Here is a 27,530-nt window from a genome sequence, read left to right as displayed (position 1 = left end):
TGAGGCAGGCCCTGAAAGAGCTGAAAGTTGGGGCACCTGCTGACCAGACTGCCCACGCTTGCTGCCAATGCCCTTCCTGAAGGGGCCCCCAGGCGGGGCACCTCGTATCCACCAGGATGTCCAAACGGACACACAATGCTCTAGTAATAGTTTTCCACTTGGGTGTGGTGGTGGTGGGGTGGGGCAAGGGGGTTAATCTGCTCATGCACCACTCAAGTGTTTGATGAGTTAAACTGATTGTAAGATCGCTTGGAGTAATAACATATGACACAGGTGCCCATAAAAGAAGGGCTTAACGGTTAATGTTGAAATTTCAGAAATACACCACTATACAAACTCTCTGGCCTCCATCTCTGGACCAGGCCATCAAAACTGTCAATAGCCTTAAGCAGACTTAATAAGAAGTCAGTTTCAAATGGTTTTTAGGTAAGGGGTAAAAATATTTTCCCAATAAATCATATTACATAGCCAAAAAAACTTTGGAGGTCCAAAAAGGCAACTGCTATAAAAAACAAAGGACAAAACTAAAAATCTATACTTAGAGGAAATTAGGTCGTTTTCAAAAGTCCTCTGGTAGAGTAGACCCTTGACATTACTGGGTTTACCATCAGCAGTCATGAACATCCAGGAGTACCACTGAAGTTTTCAGACACAGAATCTGCAGATTTGTACAGAAAACCAAGGCACAAAACACAACTCATCATGGGCAGGGACCAAAGGCAGTGCCCGCTGGATCCAGTGAAGCCCCAACAAATCACAACACAGGCACACACACTATTCCGCTTCACTTTCATCTCTGCCTAGGAAAATAAGGTAGTGGGATGGAATACAGAGTCAAAATAAACAGGTAATATAGGAAAAGGGAGGCTGTACATTTAAGGACTTCTGTCAAAGACTATGTTGTTCCAAAGGGGTATGAAAGGCAACAGAATCCATATTAAACAAGCTTTCTAACAATTCAAACTGTGAACTAATCAAACAGCCCGTTTCTCAAGATTAATGGTTCACAAGATTCCTTCATTGATTAGATGTGCAAACTAAATAAAACACCTCCAAGAATCCTGAAAAATATATCCTCTTTGATATTAGTAATTCAGAGTCTCATTAGTAATAAAAGGGTTTTTTTTTAAAATGAGCACTTATAACAGTCTTCCGCCGAACACTCACCGGAACATCAACTGAACAGAAAGAACATCAAAGGTTATGGGAAACGCTAACTTTCGTGAAGTTTCATGAGCGAGGGTCAGGAGGACAGAAGGCTGTGGTTGGCAGCAGGAGGTCGGATCGATGACCGGGAAATAGTGCAGTCTGGGCGGTAAGGCCCAGGCCAGGGGGCCAGGCCTGAGAAGGACTAGAACAGAATGCAGCTCAAGGAAGTGACGGCCAAGGCACAGGGAGCAAAAAAAAATAGTTTTGTTTGCTACAAGACTTCGGAGGCCTTATTAAGTGGACATATCTCATGAATCTCCATCCACTCAAGCTGACTTGGCCATAGAGTATTTTTTCTTGGACATACCTCAGGACAGGTTTTTCAAAAAAAACTAATGTTTCAAGGAACAACAGAGCTTTTTTTTTTTTTTTTTTTTTAAGGTAACTCTGTACTGATCCCTACTTATTTCTAACCTCCTTGGAATCAATCACACAGTTTTGCAACTTTTTCTTTAATAATGAAATATACCTCACTTCACTTAATGAAATACACCTCCTTGTTTCTGGAGCTAAAAGTCTATTGTTCATCAAACTAGTCCCCTGTTAAAGAGCTTGTAGGTGTTCATTTTTCAATAGTTATAAGCGATACTAGAACAAGCAGTCTTCTAAGGATTTCTCTCCTGCTGACTTGACTGTGCACGATAAACGCCTATATGTATCTATATGATAAATGGACTATGGAACCATCTACCAGGTTAGAACACAGTAGAGGAGGAACAGCAAGAACAGATTGGTGGGAGGCAGTTTACTCAGTGCTTGTGAATCATCCTAGGAGGCTGGGCTGTGGAGAGATCATCTTTGACAGGCACTACTGGAGTCTGGGAACCAGTCAGTCAGAGAAATTACAGAAACAGATGGGCCCAAACTGAGTCCTGAGGACACTTGGAAACTGACTAGATGATGGGGAACCAGAGTCTGTATCTGCAAAGTTACAGCCCAAACAATGGGAGGACCCCATCCTGGAGGCCCACAGGAAGAAAGGGCCATGGTCGGCAGGGCCTCATCATAGTCATATAAAAGGCTCTGCCCTTCGCTTCTTGTGTGATCTCAGGTAAATCACTTAATACATCTCCTGGGGGCCAGAAAGAGTGAGACAGCGCAGAGAATAAATGCTAGCTATTATTTTCATCATCAGGAGGAAATGCAGCTTCTGGCTTTAGTATGTAGTCACTGGTGACACCTCACTGTGGTTTTAAGGATAGAAATCAAACTGGAATGCATTGGAAGGGCCAGAGATGCAGACTATTTTGGCCATGAAGGAGTAAGGAAAGCTGGAAGGGGGGGGTGTGACGTCTGAGAAAGAGCGCGAGGGTCAGGGGGACAGAAGGCTGTGGTTGGCAGCAGGAGGTCGGATCGATGACCGGGAAATAGTGCAGTCTGGGCGGTAAGGCCCAGGCCGGGGGGCCAGGCCTGAGAAGGACTAGAACAGAATGGAGCTCAAGGCAGTGAGGGCCAAGGCACAGGGAGCAATGTGCGCACAGGTGGTGAACCACCTGAGATGGTGGGTGCTGAGAAAGGAGAGGAGGACTGGGCTGGATGCCAGACTGTCCAACGGACTTCAGAAGGTGACGGTGAGCAGGTGACCACCACAGGGAGGGGAACCAGCAGCACCTCCAGAAAGCCAGTCTCTGACTGCAGCACTGATCCACCTTCACCCTGGAGGCCTACGGAATGTGGGGGAATATAAACAGCCACAGGCTGGCTTCGAGGAGGCTTGCGACTGAGGATGAGCAAGGAAGTTTAAGGAATGTGGACAGAGGCTACAGAGGAGTTTCCTATTCACGGGGTAGACTCCAGGGAGCTCCATGACGTGAGGTCGGGGAGAAGGGAGGGGAGGGGGTAAGGTTTGGGCAGAGACCATGTACAATGCAGCTCCAGGAGTGCTAATTCAGAAGACAGAAAGATGGCCAGCAACCTAAAATCTGTCAAACAGGGCTTGTAACCGTGACCACTGGGAGACACAAAGGGGACTGAAGCCTCTAAGTGCAGGAAGGAGGATGGCTTCCCCTTTGTAAGACTCGGCCATGGCCCTCGACTGGCCTACAGGGCCCAAGCATTTCTTTACCACACATCTAACCAATTAAGCTACCTGTATTCTCCTCATGTTTTATTCCCCTCCCAATTCCTCAGCGTAGAACAGATAGGAATATAAATTCTTAAGACCTTTAAGGAACATAACTACATCTCTACTCAAGGGGACAAACCCACATATGTTAAAGTAACAAGAGAATCATACCCCATCCTGTGGGTGACGCCTAGTCAGTTGCTGCTTATGCATTGTTTAAAAACAACAACAAAGTACCATACTTGGTAGAGATCCATTCTCTCCTGCATGAAATGATGTGATGCCTGGGATTTGCTCTAAAATACTGCAGGAAAAAAGTTGAGTGACAGATACGTACATTGTAGTTCCTATTTTCTAGAATAAAAAGCTAACAAAAATCGGAGCAAAGCTACACAACATACGAAGTAAAACTAGAAAGAAAAGCAAGAGGATGGGAGGGGAGGGCAATTCAAGATGGTTGCAGGGAAGGGCACGCAGGGAGCTCCCAGGGAGCGGGGGGTGTGGCACTGGCGACGGTCTGTTCGGGGGGGGGGGGGGGGGGGGGGGGTCGCGCGCGCTCCTCGCGGCGGGGGGTGCGGGGGGGGGGGGTGGGGGGTGGGTTCACCGGCCTTCCCTGCAGTAGTATGTCGTACCTCACACGCCTGGGACATACTGTGATGTTCTAGCAACATCTAGTCGGTACACAAGACATAAGAAAACGATTCGGCAGGTGAAAGGGTACTCAATGCCATTCAGAACTGCGATCGCAAAGTTGCCAGGCTGAGAAATTCTTAAGTCTTATTAGAAATTATTAAATGCCACTGAAGTTTCAAATGTACGCAGTGCCCGGGCAAGAGGCGGATTCAGGCAACCTGGGTTGAAGTGCATGGCAAGACGGCTACAGCTTCCGGCTGTGAACTCTGCAGGCAGTTCTGTTGGGGACGGGGATGATACACGGCTACAGTGTCACTCTGATGATTTCAGGACGAGGACTGGCCCCCCGCGCAGGGTGGTGTGGCGCTCCTACTTTGCCCTGGTAACAGATGGCCACACAACCCTGTGCACACCTGCAGCTCCAAGCTGCTGCTCAACCCAGCTCCCCGTCCTCCTTTCCTTCCCCCTCTACTCCCCCCACCCCGATCGTAGTGTCCAAAACTGAACGCCTCCCTCTCGGCCTTTCTTCCCACCTTGGTTAGCAGGGGCCTCAGGTGGTAATGCAAGCACCGCCTGGCCCCTAACAGCCGGTGCCCCACCTTCCCCCTGTCCTCCCCGGGGCCCTCTGTGGACACGTGACGTGAGGGCCACACTGAGCCCCCCGACTGCCCTCTCGACGTTCAAACCAACCACCCCCCTTCTGTATTTCCCAGCTGAGAAAGACAAGTTGGCTCCGACTCCCTCTGTCCTCACCCGTTGTGCATCACTTCCATCAACGCTCCCCTCGTAGCTCCAGAATCCGCAAGGCTCTCTGTACACAACGCAACTCCAGTCCGAGCTCCGTCATCTCACCTGGGTCACTAATACAACCCTGTTCACCGGCCTCGCTGTCGCCGGTCCTGCCCCCTCCAATGCACCCTCCACACTGCTCCCCGAGTTACCTTCTAAAACACAAAGAGCCATTCATTCTGTTAAGTGAATTAACTCCAGTGACCTTTGTCTACACTCCACCACATCCAGGACCACTCCCAGCGTGCACCAAGTGCAACCACTCCAGGTCAGTTTATTAACTGTGTAAGGAAAGGAAGGACCTGATATTTACTGCAAGCTAGGATGTGGCAACAGCAGCCTTAGTACTCTCATTTAATCCTTACAGTAACTATACAGTAACTATATTCTCTGCATGGTACCATCTCTTACAAGTGAGGAAAGTCAAGTTCAAAGATACTAAGTAATCTGCCCAAAGTCACGGCAAGTAAGTAGCAAGGACTCAGACCCAAGTGTTTAGAGTCTAAAGCCATGTTCTTTCCATCACCCCATCCCACAATGCTTCTTTAGAGAGGTAGAAATTTCTTACTCCACTTCCTTAAGAAGCATGCCACCAAGAGATTACAACCTGGCTTCGAAAGGAACCATGCAAAACGACAAGTGACAACTTCATGGTATGAATGTGTATTGACAAGTCCAATTGACTGCAAACAAAAAGATCGAGGAAGAGCTAGCAAATTCATGAAATGGACATTTATACTTACACCCCCAAATTTATTTAAAACTATTTTATTTGAATATTCATTAATTAGTACTTGAATGTTAACTATCTAAATGTGTAACCTTTTTAATCAAGAAGGAATCTTGGGGCACCTGGGTGTCTCAGTTGGTTAAGCCTCCAACTCTTGATTTTGGCTCAGGTCCTGATCTCAGGATCATGAGATCCAGCCCTGCATCTGTGCCGTGCGCTGGGCACGGAGCCCGCTTAAGATTCTCTTTCTCCCTCTCCCTCAGCGCACCCCACCCCCCCAAATAAAAGAAGTAATCTTAAAGATGCTAGAAGAGGGGCTAATACCTTATAAATGCAGGCCAACAATTTGCACATTCCAGAATCAGGGTTCTACTTGTACATCTATCAGGAAGGACACTTATCACCTTAGATAAGTCTACATGATTTCATTACTGAATTTCAAGGCTTGCAAACTTTATACTTACTATATTATTCCATTTCTATATAAAACTAAGGGAACAACTGCAATTATGTTCAAACAATTGCAGTTGACAAGAAGCATAAAAAATTTCAATTAGTATCTTAATACATGGCTTTTAGAGACATTACCTGAATTATCTACTTATTTAAAGTCATTCAAAACCTTTAAATCCATAGCTATAAAGAAAGAGAAGCAACAGAAACACATGGCCACATGGAGTGGGTTCTGCTAGTTCTCAAACCAAAATTCCTAAGACCTGAATGTATCTTAAGTGCTTGAATTGCCTTGTTTATATCTTTACTCAAAGCCAGTAATTAAACATTTGGGGCATTACAAGACCAGTTTAGTTAACATAAACTTACCATATGACCCACCAATTCCAGTGCTAGGTACCCACCCAAAACACAAGAAAACATATGTCTACCCAAAGACCTACGTACAAATATTCATAGCACATTTTTATAATAGCCCCAAAGTGGAACAACCCAAATGTCCAGTTAACAGGTGAATGGACAAGCAAAATGTCATAGTCATACAAAAGAACGAACACGATTTAGCAATAAAGACCGAAGTACTGATATGTGCTACAGGACAGCTATGGATGAACCTCAAACACATCGTGCTAAGTGAAAACCAGATGCAAAATACTACACATTATGTGATTCCCTTTACTACATGAAAGGTCCAGTCCAGGCAAGCCCTAGGGACAGGCAGTAGAGTGCTCCTTGCCTGGGGGTGGGGATGGAGAGTGACCGCAAATAGGTATACGGGATCTTTCCTAGATGATGGAAAGGTTCTAAAATGGATCATGTGTTGGCTGCACAACCCAGTAGCTTTTATTAAAAATCACTGAATTATACATTAAAAACAACTGAACTTTATGGCATGTGAATTGTACCTCAATAAAGCTGTTAAGAAAAAAAAAGGCATCTTTAAAGCATGCTAGCTATAAATTTTTATGGGTCAAATTCAGTTCATTCACAAAAAAGGAATGTATCTCTCTACAGGATGACCAGGTTCTGCACAAGTAGGCCCCTCAGCACAAACAGCAGTTATCATCGAGTGTTCTATCCCAAAGAGTACTTTCAGGACTGCTATTTAAGATGCTGCCAATAGAGGGGCTTATATTGCCAATAGAGGGGCTTATATTCCCCTGCAACATATATGAACAAGTGAAAATGTAACTTAAAAGGCTTAGCTGAGCTGAAGCTACTGGAGATGTCCCATGGCATATATGATTTACTGCCACATTAAAGACATAGACATAAACTGCAATATGAGCTCAGCGGGTCTGAAAGAAATCATCCTGGCTGCAAGGATCAAGGCGGCTTCATAAGAACTATGAAGAACTATATAAGAACTATAGCTTTGAACTATTTCTCAGGGATGAACAGGGATTTGAACAGCAGGAGAGAACAGGAAGGGTGCTTCACGAGGGATGAAGGGCATGAGGCAGAAAAACGAGTGGCGTGAGGATGGGTGAGGGGTGTGCAGAGGCAGAAAGTGGGTGTGCAGGCACAGGACGCCAGGCCTTTGTTCAGAGGGGGCAGCAGGGCTCTGGAAGGTTTCTGAGCAGGGAAGCCACACGTGTGATGGGACTTTGGAGACGTCAGCCAGACAGCTCTGTGGACCTGGGATCAAAAAGGACTTACAGGCAGAGAAACAAACCCGGAGGTGATCAGAGCTGAGAGAGAGGCTGGACCTCAACTCCCTGCAATGAGAAAAGACAGGCCAGCCGCCAAAGCCCCCCACCATCAGCAGGTGCTGCGGTAGCGGGGGCACCGCAAATGGGTGCACAGGGAGGAACGAACAGGGCCTGGAAAGGCCTGCCTCTCAAACCTGTACTTTCTAACTTCCCAAAATTGATCTCTGGATTCCAGAATTTGGCAGACCTTGCACTGAAAATTCAGACAAACTTAGCTATTGCTGATGGGAACACTCCATGACCCAGTCACTCGGCTGTGTCTGACCACCTCACAGATGCTGTTACCCTTTGAGCCAGCAATTGCACGTCTAGCACTTTATCCCCGGAATAAACTGGCCCAAACCCACAAGAGGTTGTAAACTCGAGTTCAGTCACTGCAAGAGCCTGAAAACCCACCCAAAATCCATCACCGGGGGACCGGACTTAAGGATGGCATGTCCACACAGTGGAGCACTGTGCTGTGACGAAGGCAGGCGGCGACCTCCGCTGGCTGGCGGGTAACACAGGGAGGTCTGTGTGCGCATTAACTGAAAAAAGCACGGCTCCTTTTGTGCACGAGGGAAGTAAATACCAACATGCACTTATAGACACATTTTTCTTTTTCAAATAGGAAAAAAAAAGGGGGATGATAAACCAGAAACTAATAAAAATGTTCCCTATGGGGGAGGGTGGAGGTGAGACTTCAGTGCGGGTCATGGACAGAATTCAGGGGCATTGTGATTACAGACGGGAAAAAATTACATTTATTTTTCACTCAACTCTAGCTGAAACTTGGCAATTCCTCTGATCATGAATGTAGGCAATGGATCACAGTAATTTTAGCAATACCTCTGAATGTACCAAGAAATGCAGATATTTTCATTACTCTTTGCCAGTTATTGACAGTATGTTCATCAATACTTTGGAATTACAGTAGTTATAAAACTCACTCAGATCTCAAGTAGGAAATAATGTTAAATACACTAACATGTGTTATGTTAACAAATTCTCGGTGGTAGACATGTTTGCTATACTTTATTTGACAACTTTCATGATTAAAAAAAGTTACCAAAACATTACACCCTCTGCTTTAGGTATTGTTGCTTTAGGCAACAATATAATTGTAAAGTACTTTTTTTAAGTAGGCTCCACGCCCAACGTGGGGCTCAAACTCATGACCCCAAGATCAAGAGTCGCATGCTCAACCGACTGAGCCAGCCAGAGGCTCAACACTGTAATTGTAAATAAATACGAACTTATAAGCACAAAGTCTCATGGCAGTTCTAGGTGAAATGATCATCCAGACACTCATAAATCTGTCTACATGAAATCTTTAATATCACTAAATTCAACACTCACTGAGCAAGTTCTCATGCTGGCAAAACCCCAGGGGTTAAAGGGAGTTAAAGAGAAACAACCTCATGAGAGAAAGGTGATGTTATTAAGAGAGATGTTATGTTAAGAAGCCTAAATCTAGAGGGAAAATGAAGAGCTTAATTTTAATATATTGAATGTGAAGTCATTTTAAAAAATAACACCAAAATGAAAATACCCAAGGCAATTTAAAAATACAGAACTGCAGCCCAAAGGAAATCACACCTGAAAAAATGAATTCAGTAATTCATAAAAAAGTTGTTTGCATCGACAGATAAAATCTTAAAAGCATAAGAACAAACTTAATAAAGATGAGGACTGAAGCTTCTATTTAAAGGGCACAGGGAAAATGAGTCCCCCACAAAAAAGTGCTGCAAGAGGCAGGGAATCCCCGGGTTAAGGGGGACCAGAAAGCCAGAAAACAGAAGCCAGAGGAGGACAGTTTTATGAAACATCTCGTCCTTGACTGTGTCAAGGGCTTGGGATAAATCAAGGAAAAGGTCTATGGTGAGGAAGTCACTGATGGCGGCAGTCGCGGGAAACGGTGGTCTTCAATGAAGAGCAGAAGCCAAGCTACAGCCAGGTGAAAGTGGCCCACTCAAAGTGATGTGAGACAATGCTGGACTCCACGCTGCTACAAGATCCAACAGAAGCCTGCCTCTCCCAGTATCTGGTGTCACAGGAGGGTTCCTGCACTAGCTGGGATCATGTGCTGACTTACGACCCCCATTCACCATGACAGAATCAAAGTGTGAGCAAGGCATGAACTTTCCTTTTAAATTCTAAAGCCAGCATATAGGCATAAATATTACAAACTTATCACTGAAAATGGACATGACAACCATCATGCTTCAGCTTCCAAAACAAACCACATACCGTATTAAAAAATAAAGTACAACCAATGATAATTATTTACGACAGTGGTCTCCTAGTAAAACTTCTCTGCGGGACTTAAGAGTTGAACTTATTGTAACCCTGAATTCAATGTCTGGTATAAAGCTGACTATATTCTGCCTGCATTCATGCTTCCTACTGCCCTCTACCAGGGGTTCCTCTGGCAATCTCATCAAGATGACTCCCCAACTCAGATCACCCCCAGCTGGGACTGAGAAAATACTATGCCAACCACTACAAAGAGACACTACAGAGAACCAAAATCCAGTGGGCACTGCTAATCAGATTCACTTAGAAGCCATGACAGTTCTAATTCTGTTAACTCATTTTAAATTAAAGACCCAAATACCAACTGGAGATTTAGAGACATCAGATGTCAAAATGCCTAGTTCTATGCCTGGTACACAGCAGAACTTCCCCAATTGATAGCCTGCTTTCTTCCCTCTAAAATAGAGTAAAGGTGGTAATTTTTTTTTTAAGATTTTATTTATTTATTTGACAGAGAGAGACACAGCGAGAAAGGGAACACAAGCAGGGGGAGTGGGAGAGGGAGAAGCAGGCTTTCCGCAGAGCAGGGAGCCCGATGTGGGGCTCAATCCCTGGACCCTGGGATCACGACCTGAGCCGAAGGCAGATGCCTAACGACTGAGCCACCCAGGTGCCCCAGGGGTAGGTCATCTTTAAAGAGCCATCTAATTCAACTGATGTTAGCCAGAAAATGATTAAAACCCATTAAATACATAAATAGTAGGACACCTTTAATATGTTGAACATTATTCATGTAGTATTTGTAAAACCTTCCTTAAAAATAAAAGTGGAGGACACCTGAATGTCGAGAGGATGAGAAGACAAGTCACAGGTGAGAGAAGTATCTGTAAAAGACACATTTTATAGAGGAGTGCTAACCAACATATATAAAGACCTCTTAAAACTCAGTAAGAGAACCACTTGGTTAAAAAATGGGCCAAAGACCTTACCAAAGAAGATATACAAATGGCAAACAAACAGATGAAAGAATGTTCCAGATTATGTGTCATCAGGGAAATGCAAATTGAAATGAGGTATCACCACACACCTATTAGAACAGCCAAAATCTGGAACACGGACACCACCAAACGCTGGCAAGAATATGGAGCAACAAGAACCCTCAAACATTGCTGGTAGGAATGCAAAATGGTACAGCCACCTTGGAAGACAGTTTGGTGGTTTCTTAGAAAACTAAACATACTTTTACTGTAAGATCCACTGCTGGGTATTTACCTAAAGGAGTTGAAAACTTACATCCACAAAAAAAATCTGTGCTAGGATGTTTACATCAACTTTATTCCTAATTGCCAAAAGTTGGAAGCAACCAAGATGTCCTTCAGTAGATGAATGCATGAATAAATTGTGGTCCATCCAGACAATGTAGTATTACTCTTCACTAAAAAGAAATGAACTATCAAGCCAAGACACAGAGGAACTTTAAAGGCATATCATAAAGGCAAAGAAGCCAATCTCAAGAGGCTAACATGCTGTATGATTCCAACCATATGACATTCTGGAAAAGGCAAAACTACAGAGACAGTTTAAAGGTCAGAGTGGTTGTCAGGGATTTGGGGTTGGGGGGAGATTAAACAGGCAGAACACAGAGGATTTTTAGGGCAGTGAAAATACCCTGCATCATACTATAATGGTGGATGCATGTCATTATAAATTTGTCCAAACCCATAGAATGTACTTCACCAAGTGTGAACCCTAATGTCCTAAACTACAGACTTTGGGTGATTATGATGTGTCAGCGTAGGTTTGTAGATTTTAACAAATGTACCATCCTGGTGCAAGATGCTGATAACAGGGTGAGGGGCTGTATGTGGGGCACAGGGGTACATGGGGGAATCTTTGTACCTTTCTCCTTAATTTTGCTGTGAACCTATAACTGCTCTGAAAAAAAAAAAAGTCTTTGGGGGGAAAAAAAACGAAGTAGAGGCTCATTTTTTATTTTTATATTTCACTCATGAAATACACTTGTATTTTATAATCTGGAAAACATGAGTAAACAAAAAGCATATATCAAATACTATATTTGCTTATTTTCCTGAACTCAAAATAAGGCTATTTTGCTCATTATTGTTATTTGAGTAATGGAGGTTTCAGTGAATGAATTTTACACCTCTGTTACTATAAAAACAGAAAAGATAACGAAAGGTCCTTCTTTGTCAACAGAACATCTCTCCCAGGACTATTCTGTGGCTGGAGGGCAGGCACCCTGTTCACAGGCGAATCCTCAGCACCAAGCACAAGGCCGTGGCGCATTCCAAGTGCTCCAGAAATACTGGTCAACTTAATACTCCAAGGATTTTAAGAACACACGTGAATCGCCGATGGTACTTAAACAAAAACCGACACAGAAGCCCACTCGGCCAATCAGCACACAGAACTACTACAAAGTAAAGAGAGAGGCTGCAGCATGATTGTTGACGTGTCCTTTCATTTTCTCCTGGCACAGAAACTGTGTGTGTGTGTGTGTGTGTGTGTGTGTGTGTGTGTGTGTGAAACAAGCCATAAAAAATGTAAAACTGATGGCTTTAAAAAGCTGAGAAACAAGGCCAGGACCCACCAGGGCGGGGCAAAGGGATTTCAAGTTTCCCGGTTGGTTCTCTCTGCCTTCTCTCACTCTCTAAACACCAGCAGAGGTTTGAAATTAGCAGGCCCTCAACCTCATACTAAATGAATTAATATAGTTGCCTTCTCGTGTTCAATCTTTGTCTTTCTAATTATATAATATAAATATATGCACATGCTAATTCAATTCATTCCCCAAAACACCCCCACACATGATTTTGTAATTATGAGAAATTTCAGATGTCATTAAGTGCAGAATTTTCTCCCATGAACATCTTCAGAATTAAACAATTTTTGCTCTTATGCTTGGGTACTTGAACAATTAATTAACACGAGAGTCCTTTTAAATCCTAAAAATCCACATAACGGAACCTCAATTCAGTCAGCATATAGACCCTTCCTACTTTAATTACCATGTGACCTCCAAGTAGGGCACCCTGAGCTTCACTAGGGTAGTGCTTTAGAAAACATGGAAACCTGCAGAAGACCAGACACTGATTACTTAACAGGTGCAGTACAGACGGGTTTGTCCACAGAAACTAGCTTCCACTGCTAAAGACTGAATTTCAGCTTTGGCACAAAGCACATTTATTCAAGGATCTCACTTGGCGCTGGCACGTATTTTGTTTCCAAGCATTTTCACTCACTTTAAAACAAAGGAAAATGGGATTACATTTGGTCAGGATTATCTACATGTTTTTCAAATTGAGGGCTGCAATTCCGTAATGTGTGAATCGTGACATCAACTTAGTAAATGGCAATTTGAACTTTTTAAAAAAGTGAAATAGAAAAAAAGAGCTTATAGAACACAAGAAGTATTAGTCAGTGTATCTTTTTATTTTTAAAGGTTTTATTTATTTATTTGACACAGAGAGACACAGCAAGAGAGGGAACACAAGCAGGGGGAGTGGGAGAGGGAGAAGCAGGCTTCCCGTGGAGCTGGGAGCCCAATGTGGGGCTCCATCCCAGGACCCTGGGATCATGACCTGAGCCGAAGGCAGATGCTTAACGACCGAGCCACCCAGGCGCCCCTACTCAGTGTATCTTTTATTTCAGTTATGCCTGTGGGTGTCTGGGGTTCTCCTACAAAATGTGTTTCTTATTGTAGAAACAATTCAGGAAGCATGGATCAACATTACACCCGGACAGGACTTTTTCAAATACTGTGCTTTATATATAAATATATAAATGTGTGTGGATGTTTGTGGGACCTCAACATTCTAGCTTCGCAACTCACTAGCTCTGTGGGCTTGGGCAGATTCCTTACCTTCTGTGCCTATAATTATCTGTAATGGGGATAATAACAGTACCTATGTGACAAGGCTGTTGAAAGGACAAGGTGAGTTATGTAAATAAAATATTTAGAAGAGCACCTGGCACATAGTAAGCACTCGCTACTATTCTATTCGCAGTAACACTTCTACAAAGGTGATCAGGTATCCTGGATAATCCTAACAGTGGTACTTAATTTAAAACACAACAAAAACTTCTCAGGGGAGAAATGTCAGAGCTAGCATGCTTATCTTTTAAGTCAAAAAGAGGTAAATTAATGTTGCCTGAAAATTTCTGAATATCCTTGATAATGGATAATACCAAGGGCAGTACTTTCCAAAGATTCCCACGGAAGTGTACCTTTCATCAGGCGGTGGGAGCTCTGTATTCTGATGGACCTGGGGGTAAAACCAGAAGCAGTTGCCAGAGGTTCAAATTTTCTTTGAAATCTCATTCTTTCTTAAGACTCACCTGAATCTTTCATTTTACCACCAAATAGGTTTGTTTTAACAGAATGCTTTAAAATACTGGCTTGAAAAATCTTTCTTACCTATCTTACTAGTTAACGGGTGAGCTTCCGTCATACTGAATCCACTAAGTTTGGAAAACCCACTACTAAAGAGCTTTCACTGCTCACCAGCACCCAAGAAATTTCTGTCTTGGTGCCGCAGCATTTTCAGGACCCAGACTAACACAGATACACAAACACAAACCGCAAGGCATGATCCCCTCCTGAAATGACCAGGATACTGGTGGTACAGGAAACATGTTCAGGCCGCTGAGGGTGTGTATGCAGACATGAACTGTCCGCTGGGGAGGCACAATCACACGCCGCCCGCTCCTGGAAAGGTTCATGCACGAGGGCTGCTTTGGTAAAGGGTGCATTATTTTACCACAACAGCCGTAACCTTCATTTAAATGAAGTTTCAACTCATAGTTCCCACAACGCCGTTCAACTAATTTCCAAATTTTCCGCATGTGTGAACAGTTTGACCCCTAGTGGGTGAGTGCTAAACCTTGAAATACCACCTGCTAAATGAGCAGACTGTGAAAGCCGCCCCATCTCTAGGGGAACAAGACGGTCATGTAATCTGGGTTTTTTCCATCATCACTTCTCTTGCCACTAATACCAAAAAATCAACTCTGAGGGTGCCTGGCTGGCTCAGTCTGTAGAGCATGCAACTCTTGATCTCAGGGTCATGAGTTCAAGTCCCATGCTGGGGGGTAGAGAGCACTTAAAAAAAAAAAATTAAGAAAAAATAATTCAACCCTGAGTCAAAAATTCCGGTCAGCAATTTTCCCTGGCTGAGAGAACTTTCAAAGACACTTCCCATTTCACGAAAAATTGGTTCATAAAAGGATAATACAGGGGTGCCTGGGTGGCTCAGTGAGTTAAGCGCCCAACTCTTGATTTCAGCTCAGGTCAGGATCTGAGGGTCTTGAGATTGAGCTCATGCTGGCGGGCAGTGGGGGGTTTGTGTGGGGGTGGAGCCTGCTTAAGATTCTCTCTCTCCCTCCCTCACCCCCTCAATAAAAAAAAAAAAAAGGATAAACAGTCCTACCTCAACACTCTGATTTACAGCTTTTATATTTTGATTTGTTTTGAATACATTCTAACAGTTTATTCACCTTCCTGAAGATACCAAGAGAAATCAAGAATCCTCCTCCTTTAGGTGAAACACTCCCAGTGCGTGGACAATGGTCTTGATTATTACGGTTACTAGGAGCTTAATACCACCTATTGCTCTTGTGGGTCCGCCTGCCAGAGATCTGCACCCCCTTCTGTGCACGTGTTCAGCTGCTGTACCAGATAAAAAGCTTGCTGAAAAAGTCCTCGGTAGCTACTACATCAAATACTTATATTTTCTGACATTATAAATGTTGGGGAAAAGGTATGGTGAGGATACATAATACACAATTATGTGTATTTAAACCAAGGCGTTGAGTCAATCAAATGTAAAATTAAATTCTGTCAGTTATTTGAGTACATCTTCTAACCTCATGAAAACATGCCATTTGATGATAAATTCAGTAACAGAGGGTTGTTTTTTTTTTTTGGAGGCAGGTGAGAGGGGGCTTTTTTTTTTCTTTTAAATCTTGCTCCCCACCCTGACTCGAAACAATCTGGCCATATCCATAACAAAGGGAAAAATGTGGTAAACCCAAAATACCAGCTTCCCCTAAGAGGATTCTGAAAACCGGCTTAAGCTCCTAGCATTTTCACTTTAAAAAAAACAAAACAAAACAAAACACTGAACTGCTCAGAGTCAAGATATTTCTTTCTAGTTGCAAAAATCTGTAGTGAATTTCTCTATAGGGTGTACAACTAACTGGTTTTTGTAGTCACCATAAAACTCGCCGTGTTCCTGTCAAATAAATAAATAAAATCTTTAAAAAAAAACTGGTGATTTTGCAGGTTATTATTTAGGAGCAAAAGAAATAAAATGCCTCTCTTGCACCTCTACAATAATTAAAACCCACACATAAATTTGAAAAAAAAGGGGGCACCTGGGTGGCTCAGTTGGTTAAGCATCCAATTCTTGGTTCCTGCTCAGGTCATGATCTCAGGTGAGATGGAGCCCCATGTTAGGCTCCGTGCTGAGCATGAAGCCTCCTTAAGACTCTTTCTCTTCCTCTCCCCCTCCCCCCATGCGCATGCTCTCTCAAATAAATAAATCTTTAAAAAAAAAAAAAAAGGACACTTCAGAGGGTTTGGGCTTCACAAACAACTCAAGTTTCTTAAATAAAACTTACACATCAACACTTTGCAAAGAAACCAACTTATGCAAGGTATAAGTGCAATGAATTATAGAAAGAAGCACATTTTAGGATTAATCTTTTTTCAAACCACACACAGTATGTACGTGTTCACTTAATCTATACTAACACCTTCAATAAAACAAAACCCTCTCCTCCTCATTTTGAAAAAAAAAAAATCCTCTTTTTAATGTGAAACTGTAGTTCCCTTCACTGCTGCCAAGGGAGTCATCTGAATGTGTTTTAAAATTACTTTTCACTACAACTATTAAGGGAATCTACTGTCCTAGTTACAAACACACACACCCCTAATATATCTACCAAAAAAAGCAATGTGGATGTTTACCTTACACCACATCTGGACGTTCAAAAGGAAATTTTACTGTAACATGGCTTGTTGGTTAGTCTGAATTCTTTCACCATTGACATTTTTCAAAAATCAGCCTTACCAAAAGAAAATTTCTACATTGCAGGTAAAATCTCAAAGTTAACAGAACTCCCCCAAATTGGTTGGTTTGTTGAAATTCCATTGTTTTATTATAGAAATCATACTCCCAGTTTGAAGAATCAGAACGGGACAAACAGCCAGAAACCCACCCAAGCAGCCTGCTGTCGAGTGCGCCAGGCAGCGAGCTAGTTTTGTGCCCAGGGCTGGACTGGCAGTACTGTTCTTAGCTTCTGTGGAGGGGATGGGATTGCGAGGTAAAGGGCCGTCAAGAACCAAAAGCAGAGCCCGCTCTACCAAATCACAGTGACTCAAATACCCACCGGGGGCAGGCTCCAGTCACCAGACCCCCAGCAGATCCTGAATACAGGTGAAGCAGCGTGCAATACAAAGCTGGTGCTAGAACCAAAAAAGGTGGGAGTACAGAGCATTTTGAAGAAAGAACTGGTAAGACTGGGGGTGCACTGAATAGGGACACGAGAGGAACATACTGAAGTCTCAGATAACAATGCTAGCAAGAGAGAAGTTGGACTCGGCTTACGGAGCAAGAGGGGAGCCTGGGGCAAGCGGAGATGGAAGTCAGGGCGGGGCAGCCAGACAGAAAGCCCTAAGGACAGACAGGAGGATGACCAAGGGAAGCTCAGCAGGAGGCCAGTGAGCCAACAGTTAGAACCATCACAACTGCTTCAGCCAAACAAAACTGGAGAGCCCGACAGGAGAATCAACTAGAACAGAGAATCAAGTCAAAGAGGGATCTCCTGAATGTTCATCAGAAGAAAAGATAGAACTAGGAGAGCAAAGTAGTCTCTAATGTTAAGAGATCTTTCAAGAAAAAGGGTGACCCGGCCAAGAACTTTGGGAATCACTGCATGTTGCATCCCCCTCCTTAAAGAGGCCGAAATGCTCCAGAAAACGGACCTTCCCAAACGAATCTGATGTTTCCTGGAACACTGTTCATGCTCTGGAAACCATGGAGCTGGAAATGCAGGGGAACCAATGTCACACACCAGGGAAGAATCTAGGAGAATAAAGAGACATGAAGTCTGATTTTCAGTGGACTGAAATGTTTTTCTAGTCCAGAGAGTCAAGAGGTTTAAAGAAAAAAATTTTTTTGAAATATCTTTGTAGTTAATGTCATAAACCATTACCTTCCAGGTTTTAAAGTACTTTTAATACACCACCAAGAAAATGTGAGTGATACACTTTGATTTGTTGTTGTTCCTCAGCAGTGATTATAGATTAATGCTAATCCATGCACTTAAAAAATTTTTTTCTGCTACTTCTATAACAGCATTTAGGATTCAGACATGGAACAAAGTGAAGCAGAAATCGTTTCTAGACAACTACACATCTAACTGTATTCATTAGGATTGCAGTCTCTACGTCACTTCCCACACTGCTCCAAACACAAGCATTTCCAGACTCAAATCAGTGCTTCACCAAAGACAGACCAAAAATGAACACATCGATTTACTACTATTACTTGCTACTCCAAGGCACATATTTTTCATTCTATGGTTCTAAAATCAGTATGTGTTCTACAAAACAAAGTGCGCTCTTTAATATGGTAATAGGGTTCTCTTCCCTCAAAGGCTCTGTTAAATTAAGGGTACACCTCATATGTATACAGACACACACACCCTGTAAGACATAAATCCCCTGTAAGATATAGATCTCCCTGTAACGGCAACATATATTAACACATTAAAGGTCCCTCAATATGCAGCCCAGCATTTCCTAAATTCATTTATTCACAGATCTTCCCTCCCACCCTCATACCTTACATGTCACCAAACAGAGACGGGCAAATATTGTTCTAAACAAATAAAAATACTGAAAATGCAGTAACATGTGTAGTAAATGTGTAGTAAAGCTGAGCACCTTCATTATAAAAATAGTGACCCAAAAATGAACAAAAAAACAAAAGCATAGAAAGCTTCACCATATAAGAGTGATTATATGCGTGATATGCCTCACCAGAGAAATGCCCCAGCTAAACTTTCGATGTTACAAAACAACCCGCACACGGCCAAGTCCCCTACACACAGAACATTTATGAAGGTACCACTGAAGGGAGGACTCTGGGCAAACTGCTCAACAGCCTGAATATCTTCAGCATCACTAAGCCTTCCCTGGCTTTGTGTTTTCTGGGTCCCCCTGTTGGGAGTCTTTCTTCACTGTATCAAACAGGACAGACACTGACTGGGGGAGTCCCTGAGCACTCATAAAACATTCCGGCACCGCGTCCTTGGCTATCATCAACCAGGAACACAGAAAAAAGGCTTCTGTCCAAAGTGAGGCAAGAAGCAGAAAGCTGAGGGGGAGCAGCTCCAAAGTCACCAGTGTGGGTTTGGCCTGATTTCTGGCACATATTAAGTGCTGAGTAAATAGTGGTATTATTACATGTAAGATGGACCTGCAAGGAAATTTTTCATGGATTTTAAATCTTTAACATGGTGGAAGTTAGAAGAAACCACTCTTGGACTTTCTCTTCTCCACCCTCCCACAAGCCAAACATCCCCCAGTCTGGCCAAAGCAGGCCTCCTTCCATCCTGTGGTGGGGGGGGGGGGGGAGTCTGAGCTCCGGCCTTTCGGCAGCTCCTCGGGCACACTTAACTATTTCAGTTAGTATATGGTTAACTAATTTCTACATAGTAAAGGCATTTTATTCCTGGCATTTGGTGCTGTCCTTCTGTGCACCCCTTTTCCCATCATTCCAACGGCATTCCTCATTTGTCATTTAGAATACGTTTCTTAAGTCAATGGTTACATTTCAATTTTCCAAGCTACAGCACAAGGTGTGCCAAAAAATTTTTCTTCCAATTTTTAGCAAATTTATATGAAGCACGACAACAGGTTTACACATTCAATCTAAAAACGCACCTACTATTACTAGGAGTTATGAAGTAAGCAAAAAAAGGATAGGAAGTTCACAGTGTCACTAAGGAAGCTTCCATACTCAAGACAATTGGTCAGTATGGAATTCCGTGTTGTAATAAAATATCAAAACATAAATGAGTTTCACGAGATTAAGAGGGTTCACGGAGAGCATGAAATCTGAGGGGACCTGAAGAACGCGGGGGTGGGGGGGGGACGATCTGGTGGCCCTGCCCTCACACACTGAACGGTCCGTGCCTGCACGTCCGCACAGGGATGGCTCGCAAAGCCAACACCGAGGCCATTTCAAGCGCGACACCAAGCAGAAACACCTCACTGGCAAGGAGTCCCGCTGGCTCTACTGGCCTTTTTTGGGTTGTTTCTATCAATTACTTCACTGTACTATAAATACATGTGCACTGTAGAAAACTGGAGGAAAAAATGAAAACAAGACTAAACTAAAAATAACCCATAAATCCACTGCTCAGAGATAATCACTATTATCTTTTTGGTTTAGGATCCCCCCCCCTTTTTTAAATGTATGTACTCACAGACCAACAACCTAAAATTTTAGACATTACATTTATTGCTTTATAGCATGTTTCTGTCATTTAATATTCACTGAATAATCATTAAATACAGAATTACAGAAATGCAAAGTTATCTAAAAATGATAAAATAATCACCCTTAGTAGCAAAAAACTGAAAACATGCTCAAAGAGGGTGTTAAATAAGTGTTCTCATGACAAAGTATTAATCTACTCATCAGTTTCTCAGAGTAAACTTTAGAAGCAGATTAGCTATTTCAAAGGGCACACATATTTTGTTAAGCGTTTGTCACATATTTCTCTCAGAAAAGTCATACTAAATTACTCTTTCTAGCAACGTATGAGTGGGTTCATTTCTCCATACCCTCACCAGAAGTGCTTTATTTTTTCATCTAGGCCAAAAATTTTAAGACCTGTATCTCACTGACTGGCATTTCTAGGAGTACTGCTGGTGAAGCTGAAACTTTCTTCATGTTTCCTGCTCCTTCTTTTATCCTCTTGGTTTACAAGCCCTCTTTTTATATAGTAAGGAAAGTTAAACTGCTTCTAAGTCACAATATTTCTCTCAGTTTGCTACTTGCCCTTATTCTCTTTATGGTATTTTAGCATACAGGAGCTTAATAATTCTGATTTTTTTCCTTACAGAATTTTTTTCCTTTACAGTTCCCACTTTTGGTGTTGTGCTGGGAGAGGCCTTCGCCATCCTAAGATTATTTGTATTATCTTTTGTTTCCTAAAAAAATTTTAAAGAAGACATTAAAAAGCACACAAGTTCACACCCTAAAATTATAACCTTTTTGTACTACTTTAAATGTTTTCACGAGTGCATACACACTTTATGCACACAGATTTTAAATGGCTGCACACATTTCATACAACCTGTTTTCCAAAATATTTTCTCATGGGTCTTTTTAAAAATTGCAACTTGTTAGATCTGAATAGTCTTAAAATGGTTTTATAGATTTTTGCAAGGTCAATGAATCATATCACACCCAATTCAACGACAGTTCGAAGTTCCAGAACTGTTCATTTCTATCCCACCAGTGTCCATTTACTCTCCTTCACTGTACACCAGTTACTGAAAGACCAAGAAGAGTAAGTTCAGGCTTGGTGGTCAACAGAGTTCTGCCTAATGAATTGTCATTAATGATCAATTATCAGTTATCAATCATTAAAGCATTTTCATTCTTATCTCTTCTTGCACTTTCATATAAAACACTTAGGAAGCGTCTGGTTGTAAGCTGGAGCTGTGGAGTCCCTCTGTCCTGTTTAAGGCTCACCACCTACTAGGAGGCCTGACCTTAACCACTCACAGCCTCAGCTTCTCCACCTACACGCTGCAAGGTAGAGCAGACAACAGTCCTTACACTTCACGAAGTTTGGTAAAGATTGCAGGTGGGTGTTTGTTCTTGAACACAGCAGGAGTTAAATGAATGTTGATGCAGGCAGCGTGCTAGGCACAGGGGGCAGATGTATATCATAACGTTCCCAGCCCTAACGGAGGTCCGTCTAGTGGGAGAAGCCAACAAGTCCAGTCACAGGGTAAAGTGCCAGGACAGTGACCCAGGCAGGGCCTCACGGGATCCCAGAAATGGGATGGGACGAGAAGTCAGGGCCTAAGCGGAGCCCTTTGGAAGGAGCAGGAGTCTGTCAGGTGACAGAAGGGGATGTGGTACTCTAGACAGAGGGGAAGCTGGAGCAGAAGCAGACGAAAGAGCATGGGAAAACCACCACAGTGATGCTGAAGCAAGGAGTGGAAGCCAGTGAGGGGACTCTGCTTACTTGATCCAGGTTTCCCAAGGGAAAAAAATTTAAATGACTATCAAACTTAGGCTTCACAAGTCGGTTTTTCCAACATGAGTAAGATTATGCTTTAGAAGAGGACAGTTTTTCAAATGCTGCTAAAAGCGATGACATTCCCACAGAATCCGCACACTCTGAAGGCCTAAAGAAATCTTAAAATAGTATCAATTAAAAACTCTCTTATTTTACAAATGAGGAAATAGAGGCCCAGCAAAGTTAAGCTCAAATTAGACCCCAGCCAGGTCTTCTCTACCAAGCAAAATGTTCTATGCAAAATGTCCTAGGCAAAAATAAATAAGTTACACATGGCTGGAAAATATCTGTATGAATAAAAATTGTAACGTCATTAAGTATCATAATTCTGATTATAGCATGCATTATTGAATGTACATGTTATAAACAGGAAGCCGAAAGTCCTTAGAAACAGAATAAAGTTAAGGGTTTTACTCAAATCTGACTCTTCATTTAATGTTTACTTCTCAGTTTTGAAAAGCAAACAACACACTTTACTGAAAAAGTACCAGGTTATCAGAAAAAAGAGCAAAGTGAACCTAGAATTGGCCCTTAAAAATGGTATACTCTCTTCTCTAGGCATATGTAAAAGACAAAGTTCAAAACAAGCCCATGGTCCCCCAAAGCCATCCTCTCTCTTCCAGATTGACTCAGCTGCTGAAGATACAAGGGCCGTGGTTTTGGGAACTCTGCAAGGCTGAAACAGCAAACAAGAAAAATACAAACACACTCCTAAGTTTTTTGGGCCCTCATATTTAATTTGAAGAATGGCAAGTAACAACTCCTCAATTTAAAGTACATTCGTTTTGGGGCGCCTGGCTGGCTGAGTCAGAGGAGCACGCAACACGATCTTGAGGTTGTGGGTTCAAGCTCCACACTGGATGGATTACTTAATAAAAATCTTTAAAAAAATAAAGTACATTCATTTTAATTTTCCACACTGAAAGAAAGGCACAGCATGTCTGCTGGGTATACTGGGAGTGAATTTCTGAACAAAGGCCCTCAAGGACCCAAGAAGTCTCTCCTTCAAGAGAGGCTACATCCGACTCCAGCAGCACCACCGGGTGTGCACCAGCTCTTCAACAGGGAAGAAAGAGCCTCAGCTACTAATATTTCATTTCAAAAGCAAGGCTGCAATACTTAACCCGGGGGAAAATACTTCAATCTTTTGCATAAATAAATAAAAAGCTGCACCTTAAAACTAGTTCTGAAGGAAGAAGAGCTAATTAAAGTTTCGCCACTTGTTTTTCTTACCACTTTCCTGGATTTCCGTAGCTAAAGAAAACCTGAGCATTTTTTTTGTTGGGGCACTGTATTTGATCCTGGGGTCTGTAACAGCAATTATAATAAAACTTGCATTCTTACCAGCATAAGACGTGTTTTCTGCAGCCCACATCAGAAGTGGTCAAACGCTGGCGGAAATATTCCAGATTCATTCATTCAAAAAAACAACTCACATACCAACTTCTATTGCTACTTTGGGGATGCAAAAATAAGGCATATCCCCTACCTTCAAGGAATTCATAGTCTGAAATGTATAAAGGCTGTAATGACAATCAACACTAAGTTAATTACCCCTAGAAGACAATATTCAGCAAGAAGCAAAGGAGTCTTAGGGCTTATAATATGGAAGCAAACTGCAGAATCAGCCCAGCCATTCATGTGTCGCTTAGGCCTCTTGATGTGGCCTCCCAGACATCAGGACTGGGAGACATGGCTGCAAGGACCTGAGCATGTGGCTGAGAGAGGGAGGGTACCATAAGTTAAAATCCTAGTGTATCTACAGTGTTTCCTTTTCTTTTTAGCACAGTCGTTTTTAAAAGATGGTGCCAACGAGGAAAAAAAAGCTTAATATTTTCAGAGAGTAATTCAGCCACCCCTCTCAAACTTAATGAGCAGTCTCCTGAAACCTCCAAAAATGGGCATAGCAGGGTTAAAGCTTGCGGACTTCGGAATTGGAAATGCGATGCCACTATTTGACTTACCATGGAAAGCAACGAACAGCACCTCCATGTAAAAAAAAAAAATTTTCTGGTATCCAAGAACCCTTTTTAAACAAAGAAAGTCCAAATTTCTTTTAAAACAAAACAACCGGTTTTGCTTCTCAAACACTATTTCTTATCTTGCTACACAAGCCATAAACTCCCCAGGATTTCAGAAAATCAGGTAAACAAGGTGGCCACAAAATGAAGTGTTAAACTTAAAACTGCACACACTGCTGCGGAGTGTTAGGTTAGGTTTAGGTCTTAGGAAGTAAAAGTGAATTTAGTTCCCTTTCTGTCACTCCGATAAGCGCATTTCAGCTCAACAATAACCCACAACCCTCGGACCAACTAGATAAGCGCACTTCAAGAACAGCGCGACCCTTTACTCCACTCCTAACTTTGTCTTAAATGCCACTTCAGGGAAGGGCAATTACACACAGCAAATAAATAACTTGAGTAAGTTAACTGCCGTTCCGTATTTGCACACTTACCACTAACCCCAAGTACGAACTAAAAGCAACACCAGTGATCCAATCGGAAAAGAGAATCCTGTTTTTGGCAAAGAGCTCGCTAAAGACAGAAAACCCTTAACTTTGGGGATCAGTCTCAAGGAACGTTCACAAAGCACTTCCCTCTCGCTTAACCATTTCGTCCACAGAACACAGCGCGGCACAGGTGGCGGAGGGAGGCTCGCGGCGACCCCGCCCCACGCCGGCCGCCCGCGCCCGGGTTACCTGCGGGGTCAGCGCGCGCTCCCGCCGGGCGCAGGGCCGGGGGCGCGCCGAGGCCCGGCCCGACTCGCGGGCACCGGGGGGCTCCGTCCCGTTCGGCCGCCGCACTCGCATCCCTGCGCGCCTCCCCGGTCCGCTCCCCCGAGAACGGGGCAAAGGGGCGACTGTTACCCAATAATAGCGACCTGCACAGTCGCAACAATGCAGGCGGGGACCCCGAGAGTCGCGGGCGGGGAACCGGAAAGCAGAGCCCGGCTCCGCGGCTCTTCCTGCGCGCGAACCCAGTACTTTCTTGAGAGCACGAGTCGGGGAGAAAGAGACGCACGGGGGACTAGCGGTCCCGAGGGGGTGGGGGAGAAAGGGCCCGGGCCCGGGCGCCCCAAGGGGTCGCCGCACGAGAGGGGCCGAGGGGAGGGGAGGCGAGGCGCGAACGCCCGGGCCGCCCGGGGCCGCTAGCCCGCCCGCCCGCCAGCCCAGCCCCCCCGCCCGCGCCCGGGCGCGGCCGGGGGGGGGGCCGGCGCCCCAAGGCCCCCCCCCCGGGGGGGAAGAGACGGGCCCCCCCCCCCCCCCCCCAGTGCGTAGTCCAGGCCTGGCCGCTCGGAGCCCGCGTCCGGGGCTGCGGCCCGGCCAGGCCCGAGCCGGCCGGGGTGACTCAGGGCCCGGCCCCGCTCGCTCCCCTCCCGCCCCAGCGTCCTCCGCCCACGAGTCCCCCGGCCCGGCCGCCATTCCGCCCCGCTGCGGCTCGGCTCGGCGGCTCAGGCCTCGCCGGGCGCCTAGGCTCGGCCGCCGCGGCCCCAGTCACTGCGACACCGCGGCTCCGGCCCGGGCCTGCGCCGCCGCCGCCTGCCCTCGGCCCCCGCGCCGCCGCCACTCACCCGCATTTCCCTGGTGCCTGAAGGGCTCGGGCGACGTCTCCACCTGATCGCTGAGCCCGGGCCCCGGTTAAATCCCCGTCCCGCCAAGGTCTGGCTGCGTCCCTCAGCCGCCGGGGCCGCCCCGCCTGGAGCTGCGTGCGACACGGCTCCCGCCTCCTCCTCCTCCCCTGCCCGCCCGCCGGCCCTCCTCCTCCCGCCGCCGCCGCCGCCGCCGCCGCCTGCACCGCGCAACCTCCGCCCTCTCGCCTTTCCTCCTCGGCTCCCCGCCCTCCCGGCCTCACCGGCTCCGGCTACCGAGGGGGAGAAGCTGGTGGGGGAGGGCCGGAACGCACCGCCATCGGCGTCCGGGGCGGGGGAGCCGGGAAACCGTCGCCGCCATCTCCTCACAAGCCCGAGGCGCGGGAGGGGCCCGGAAACCTCCGGCCCGGCGCGGCCACTGCCCCGGGGTCGCCCCCCGCACCGGCTGAGGATCCGCGAGCGGGGCGTGTGTCTACCTGAAAGCCGGTGGCCCCTTCCCCTGAGCGCCCGCGCCATCCGCGGCCGGGCGCGCCGGATCCTCCTCCAGGTTTTAGAGCCTCCCTCGCCTTTGGGAGCCTCAGAAGACCCGGCTTCCCGCCACTTCGGACCTAACGAGGAGGGGTCACCTTTTGAGGTTGGGGGCACCAGCCTCTGGAGAAACTGCCCCAAAACACCCTGAGAGAGAGGGTCTTGCACCTCCTCCCGCCCCTCTCCTGTGCGCACATACCACGCACAGCCCGAGCCAGCGTGGAACCCAACCACAAGTACAACCGGTTAATGTGCCTCCCGCAGCATCCCCGACGGGGCCGAGGAGCGAGTCAGAGATGGGCAGGTGGCCCTGAAAACCAGGCACAGACTTCCAAGAAACGTGCAGTGCGTTCTCGAGCTTCTACGCTTGCAGGCCTTAGCAATCAGTACCTGGAAGCCTGAGCTCATCTGTGTGTGCGTCTCTCTCTTTAAAATCGTTTCCGAAGGAAAACCCAGCGAGGCTTCCCTTTGTAAACTCTTTAACCAACCCTTCTTTTGGCAAATGACAAAGAATCACTTTACCATTAATCTTTGTAGAGACAAAGCAAGAAGAGAATAAGGATTTACGTGTGTGGGTGGTAGGAGATGACTGAAAATGTTTTCACCTGTAACCTGAAGTAGTTAATGACATTCCCTTGAAATTAACCGGCACTTGGGTGCTTGAACTATTCTAAATACTAATATTGGCAGCACAAATAGCCACTGGGCTTCCTATGGTGACGGAGGGTGGACAAAGCATGGACTTGCCTCACACTTAGTGAGGGGCTCCTGCTTTAATACCAAGGTTCCCAACATACCCGAGGGCTGGCCAACTCCATGAACAAGCAAGGAGGGATTTCCAATGAGCCTATCTGGGCAAAAGAGGTGGTGACTTACTTCCTGTTTTGCTTCAGACTAAAACAGGACAGAGATTCTAGCACGACCTTGGGGTAGAAATCCTAGGCGGAGTTCATCCCAGAGTCCACAGTTCATCCTGAGTAACGTGGGTTTTTCTTAGAAGAAACATCCCACTGGGAGTAGGTGGTTCCTTCAGCCGAAATGTGGTATTTTATAACACCTAAGTACCTTTAGAAGTATTGCATTTCACCGAAGTGTGTAACCTCAGCCTGTGCAAGGGGTTAAAAATTCTTGGAAGTATATCCTATACCTAGAAATAGCCTACGTTTAAATATAAACGTATATTTAACCACTTTTTTGGGCACAGGGTAAGACTGAAGGTAGGAATGGAAGGCTTGTC

General features: G+C 44.9%; 1 protein-coding gene across 5 annotated transcripts in view; it reads right to left on the bottom strand.

The window, feature by feature from the left end:
- Window positions 1–26,351, bottom strand: part of CUL1 (cullin 1) — a 101,968-nt gene extending 75,617 nt beyond the window's left edge. Inside the window, exon 1 of one of the 5 annotated variants that reach the window (XM_073899333.1) lies at window positions 26,242–26,351. The gene's annotated coding sequence lies outside the window, so the exon portion shown is untranslated. Of the gene's footprint in view, window positions 1–24,875; window positions 24,993–25,747; window positions 25,923–26,028; window positions 26,194–26,241 lie in introns of those variants that run through there. The other 4 variants (XM_025855004.2, XM_025855003.2, XM_025855002.2 and 1 more) reach the window with 4 other exon arrangements.
- Window positions 26,352–27,530: the final 1,179 nt, after the last annotated feature.

Source organism: Callorhinus ursinus, unplaced genomic scaffold, assembly GCF_003265705.2.
Source record: "Callorhinus ursinus isolate GAN/ISIS: 27379988/994484 unplaced genomic scaffold, GSC_fseal_2.0 scaffold12, whole genome shotgun sequence".
Taxonomy (NCBI): domain Eukaryota; kingdom Metazoa; phylum Chordata; class Mammalia; order Carnivora; family Otariidae; genus Callorhinus; species Callorhinus ursinus.
This window is presented reverse-complemented; position numbering and strand designations above follow the sequence as displayed.